The sequence below is a fragment of the Idiotropiscis lumnitzeri genome, chromosome 12 (genome assembly GCF_059441095.1).
Source record: "Idiotropiscis lumnitzeri isolate Australia: NSW breed Sydney's pygmy pipehorse chromosome 12, RoL_Ilum_1.0, whole genome shotgun sequence".
Lineage (NCBI taxonomy): Eukaryota > Metazoa > Chordata > Actinopteri > Syngnathiformes > Syngnathidae > Idiotropiscis > Idiotropiscis lumnitzeri.
The window spans coordinates 8,589,156-8,595,155 of record NC_142402.1 but is presented as its reverse complement, the minus strand read 5'-3'; positions in this window follow the sequence as shown (position 1 = coordinate 8,595,155).

The following is a 6,000-nucleotide window of genomic DNA, read 5'->3' as shown; positions in this document are numbered from 1 at the left end:
CCAGATGAAGTAGGGGATGTGGCAGACCTTCATTTCGGACCTGTGGACAATAAATCTATATGATCCATGGTGTCACACTTCATCTGAGCTTTCATTAATAGTGTGGGCATATTAAGTTCCAGAGCTGCAGTAGCCACACTTCCAAGGACACTGTCAGAGGAAGAGGGCGGTTGGATGGAGGAAAAGCACGAGTTGAAAGGAAGATTCAATTGAGTGACGGGGTACGATATGTGAGATATGATGACTAAAATAAGGCAGAACAAACGTAATCTCTCTGGAAAAATAGTAAAGTCCTTTACGTTTGGGGAACTGTTTACTGTGTTGATTGTTGCGTTGTTTTGATTGCGTTTTTGGTTTTATTTTGTCCCTGTCTCTTGGTGATGTATTGTCAACTTGTTAGGTTTTTGTTTCCATCAACCTTGTATGTCTACAAATCAGGTCCCTCCAGCCACTCGTGTCTGCTCCAAATGTGCCTCATTGTCTTGTCAATTTGTTTGTATGTAGTTCCCCGGTTTCTCTAGGCCAGTGTCGGTTCATTATTGTCTCAAGTCAAGTTTCCCTTGTCATGTTGTCCTTTCTTTTGCTGAATCCCTTGTTTTGTGTTTTTTTTTTTGCACCTGTCAATATTGTTTTTAACTTAATTACTCTCTAAATTGTCCCTAAGTGGGCTTGTGAGTTTGAATGATTTTCTCTGTTTGCCCTGCGATTGACTGGCAACAAGTCCAGGGTGTACCCCACCAAATGCCCGAAGACTGCTGGGATAGGCTTTAGGTTGCCTGCGACCCCCGTGAGGATAAGCGGCTTAGATAATAAATGGACGAATTAAATTAGTTGACATTTTGGAATTTTTCACAAATTGTTTGCCTTTTTTTTTTGTGGATAAATATTTTGCATTTAAAATATGCCTTCCTTCTCCTGCTTCCCTATATTTGGGTCCATCTTTTTCGTTCACACCATGAAAACGACAAATCCTGTTACACTTTTAAACTTATCTGAGATGCCATTGGTTTATTTTGGTCCATATGGCAGTCATTGGAACACTTGCATACAAAAATATTCTGTATATGCTATTTGTGACTTCAGTTTTGTGGTTGGGGCACAAAAGTGTTACACGAACAATTTTCCATGGCAACCAGACCAGGGTGTCTATCTCCCCGACATCTCTATTCCAATGTCAGGTGACTGAAAGAGGTTCGATCTCACCATCTATCCATTCATTGTCTATTCAGAGTTACGCCGCTGAGGTAGCAACTTTAGCAGGGAAGCTCCCCCGAGCTCTTTCGGGTGGATCCCGAAATGTTTGCCAGTTGACACAGTTTGACATGTTTTATCAATTATGTCAAGTTCTGGTTTGTGGGGCCATTTTGCCTGATCATGCCCCTCCAGAACCTGGAGAAAACACACGCAAGTACATGAGGAACCTGCAAACATCACACTGAAGAGCCTGAGCTGCTGTTCGTACATTTTAGACTGAATCTAAGGAAAAGTGTAAAACATTTCAGGTACTTCACTGTGATTCTCAGGAAAGAAGCGGAAATGTCATGGAATTATAGAAATGGGGAAAATAAATAAATCTGTAGTATGGAATACAATTTGAATTTGAAGATATTTTCGTTAAAAATGAGACAACACGCAATAAAAAAAAAATAGAAATGTATTTCTTATTTAAGGTTTGTCAGTGAACTCAAATGACCTTTGATTGTTATAAAGTTCAGGCATGTAAGACGACCTAATATGTTCAGATTGTATTTTACCATTACTTTGTGTTTCTGCTTGATGTATAAAACATCCATGTAGACTCATTTTTGCACACTCTGTCCCAATTAAAGCACTTAAAGACGTCTTTTCCATTTCTTGAGAATGATTCTGTACAGGTAGAAAAACTAGTAATGTGTACCCAATACATTTTAGATGCTCCTTAATGCCGAACTATTAAGTTCGACTAAGATAGTATTTGATAGGTTGGCTTAATTTACTGTGGAAAAGCTCTTTATTAGAGGTTGAAAAAGAAAATTACGCTTAAACAAAGTTACTGTTACATCCCCTCACACAATCTCCTAAAGCTACAGGGACCTGGATCACAAACACGGGGAGTGGAACAAGTGGCCAAGATTGGACCTGGCAACCAGAGATAACCAGTTAAAATATTTATAATTATGTGCCATTTTCCTTCCCTTTTTCTTATGTAAGATGGCTCAGAATATTTTCAAGGTGATTTCTTCATAAACTTGTTTAGCCAAGCATTGGCTTTTTGTTTCTTATGCCAGATGGACCATCTCCATAAACACAACCAACGGCAAGAATGAATCCTGCCAACCCATTGAGGAAAAAGCTCCACTTATAAGTAATTTTGATTGTAGATTTGGGCTTTTGAGCCTGTTGTGAATAAACAACTCAATAAAGAGAGAAAAAATGCTTAGTAATCATATTGAACATAATAGTTAGGGCTGAGAGATCATTTGGTTACGGATCGGTATACTGTACTTTGTAGTAAATTATGCTTTGGATATTCCAGAGCTTCTCAGTTTGTTTATTTTCCCCTTGGACTGTAAATACATGATGCCATTGAAACTGACCATATTATATTTCCGATTTTTAATCACTTGGTGAATTCACGATAAGAACATTAGTGTGCGTGGTAATCATAGGAGCAAATAAGATATTTACAACCCAATCAATCATATTAGTTAACAGAAAATTCTGCTTGCACCGATCCTCTGCTTTACATGATACTGCTTTAAAGGGGATTATCCTTTGCCGTACCGAGACATTGTCCTTGATGTAAACACCGATTCGTAGTTGACCCGGCCATGTGACAAAATACCAACTGCCCAGTCCCACTGAGATGATTAAATGTGGTTGATCTTCACCACAGAACCTGAGTGTCTTAATTCAACCCAATTAGGACAGAATATGGGGAAGATGTTGTCAGAGTAAATGTCGCGGAACATTTTTCTCGGGTAATTACCTTGTTTCAGTGTATGAAGGGTGCTATTTGGTGGGCAGGGATTAGTACAGACCTTGGCGAGAAACAGTAACTTTCCCATTTACTCTGTAAATTTCCCCCGGAGTGAATACACACGCTTTGCATAGGACAAAGTTGTGCATGATTTAGAAGGCCACTTCAACACCAAGTGCCAACTTCTGACAATGTGGGTTATTTTTAATTGTCACATAGTGGTTGACATCTTGAACCACTCACTGCTTTCTTTGGTGAATCTTGTAATAATTGTCCACACTAACTAGAAAAAAAAAACATGCACTATAACTCCAATGAGCTACAATGACGCTGAAAATAAGCAATGGACGGACGTTCATTTTTCGGATGGAGGACGGAGAACGAGAATTTTTTTTTTTTAAAAAGGACCGACTAAAACAAAAACAAAGCAAACAAACAAAAACACAGAAACAATACGCGCGGCTGTGCGAAGAAGCATCTTAAATTGCGTATAATTTTAATATATATATATATATATATATATATATATCTGAGAGAGGGGAGATTCACAGATGAATTAGATTTGTTTGGTTCTTAATTAAACAGAGGTCATCCATTTCTTTCCCTCAAAATCTGAAAGACGCTTAACCGAATACCATAAAACCCAAGAGGTTAGTGCTGCAGTAAACAAGAGTTATGCAGTTGTCTGTTTTCTTGGGAACTCTTGTGTTCGTTTGACAGTGTTGAATTAATTGTTTTGCTTTTCTTATGAAATGTTTGTACATATGAATTATAGTCCTCTTTGTTCTCATTTTGTGATTAACCGTCCTTTGTGAGTCGCCTCTGTAATCCCTACGACTGGCTGGCGACCAGTTCAGGGTGTAGTTCTTGCAGGAAGTCAGCTGGGATAGACTCTAGTACCCACCCTGTGACCCTATAGAGGTTAAGTGGTGTTGGAAATGATGTGACATGACCGCCCCATGTGTTTTCGACACATTAAACCAGGGGTGGGCAAACGTTTTGATTGGCAGGCCACAATGGGATCTAAAATTTGACAGAGGGGCCGGACCAGGACCAGATGGATGGAGTGTTTTGGTAACCTCATCTCATCAGGGAAAATTTAATTTTAAATGAAAGTGAACAAAGGCATTATTTCATTATATATGTCTTTGAAAAACCACAGTAATAAGAAAATAAAATATTAACAAGGTTTATTCATTTAGTTTTTTCAAGTTCGGGTGCCGGATTAAAACATTTAATGGGCCGCTTGTGGCCCCCGGGCCGTAGTTTGCCTATTGAGGCATTAAACAAATAAAGACATCGGGAACATGGAAACTCCTCATGAAAAGCTTTATAGCAAGATTCAAACACATAAACCAGGACTATCCATTTGGGATATGGGGCTCCGGTTAAAAAATAAAAATCACCTTGGGCTTCACCACTTTAATGCAAAAAAAAAAATAGAAATTAGAAATACTACTTTCTTTGGTCCTCATCAGTCATTGGCCCTGGCGGTGCAACTGCCAACACAAAAACTAATTACTGTAATGAACAAACTTTATTGAGTTCACAAAAAGCCAATTGCAGTCAAAGATATAAACTATTCAACATCAATGACATGATAGTGCCAAATAAAAATAGACCTATGCAATTCGGACATCATGGGGAAGACAATGTAATATATATTCGTCACTAAATATTTGTAACTAAATATTTAAACCATAGCACATGCTGATTCTGAAACATAACTATTAGTTGTAATTTAAGGAGAAACTTTAGTCCGCTTTGGAAATGTTCCATCGGGTGTAACCCTTGCAATGTGATTCTGTTTCTCATCAGAGACCACCCTTTGACTATATCAGATTTTCATTGCTGATATAACGCAATAATGTTAAAATCCCTCAATAGTAATCCAGGAAACCAAAAGCACAAAGTTTCTGGACAAAGGAATACAATTCCTTTGCCCAGTGTGAGTTTTACTTTTACCTTTGCTCACCTAGTTTTCTGTCTGAGAAACAAAAAATCACATTAAGTTGTCAAGACATTTCCTTTACTTCTTGAGAGCAGCTACTGTGTGGGCAGAGTTCATTTTTAACTGTACTCAAGGCATGTGGGGAGAATATAACTTTGGATAATTAGACTAAGTTGTCATTTGAATGAAGATGAGCTCATATTCCGAAGCTTTCGAACTTGTCGGGGTAAATTATTGCTCATTTTTATTTTATTTTATTTATTTTTTGCATTAAGATAAATTAATTGCTCAACCAGCAATGAGTAGGTGGTTTGCAGAATGTGGAGATCTTCAGCCATATGCGTAGCGTTATGTCCAACTATTTTTTGTTTAATTTGGTCTACTTTTGCTCTTCAGGTGAGGCTCGTCCTTGTTTTCATGCATTAATGAGTGCACAAAATGATTGCTCCTAAGGGAAGACACGCAAAAAGGTGATGAAAGGGGTTTGCAAGGAGAGAAAGATATTGAACAAAAATCTACCTGACACTTTTGGATTTACAGTAACCATAAATGCTGCAGCAGGCCTTGTTAAAGGGGAACTAAAGGCCTTCTCAGATTTCGCGACATTTTTGTCATTCACGACGGTCGTGCTGTCAGACTACAAGATTATGTCCTTTAGTGTCTTGGACAAGATGGTGCGTCACGCTTTAAGTCCGTCACTGCCTAGACCCCGCCTAATCGTTGCGTGCCTCCATCAGGTCCGTGAGGGAAGCGGGACAACCAACTGTGAAAGTCATGTCGACGGAGGGATTTTAAAATTTTAAGGGTTTAATTAAGTGAGGCCAGTGGTTGATTTTAGTGTGGCTTACAAATCTGCCCTTGCGTGTGTGACGTGGTCGCAAGGCAGCCAAAAGTTCATCATCATCTCAAAATCTCCTGTTGTCCTGTTCCTGCTTCGGTCACCTGACTGTGGTTGGGAGACGCAGGGGAGATCCCTCTCCAATGCCGGAGGAGTTGCTTATGGGATCGCAGCCGGCGCACGTCGTTGAAAGGCGGAGCCTCTTAGCTCAATAACATACCACAAGGAGACAATAGTTGCACTGTAGCCTTG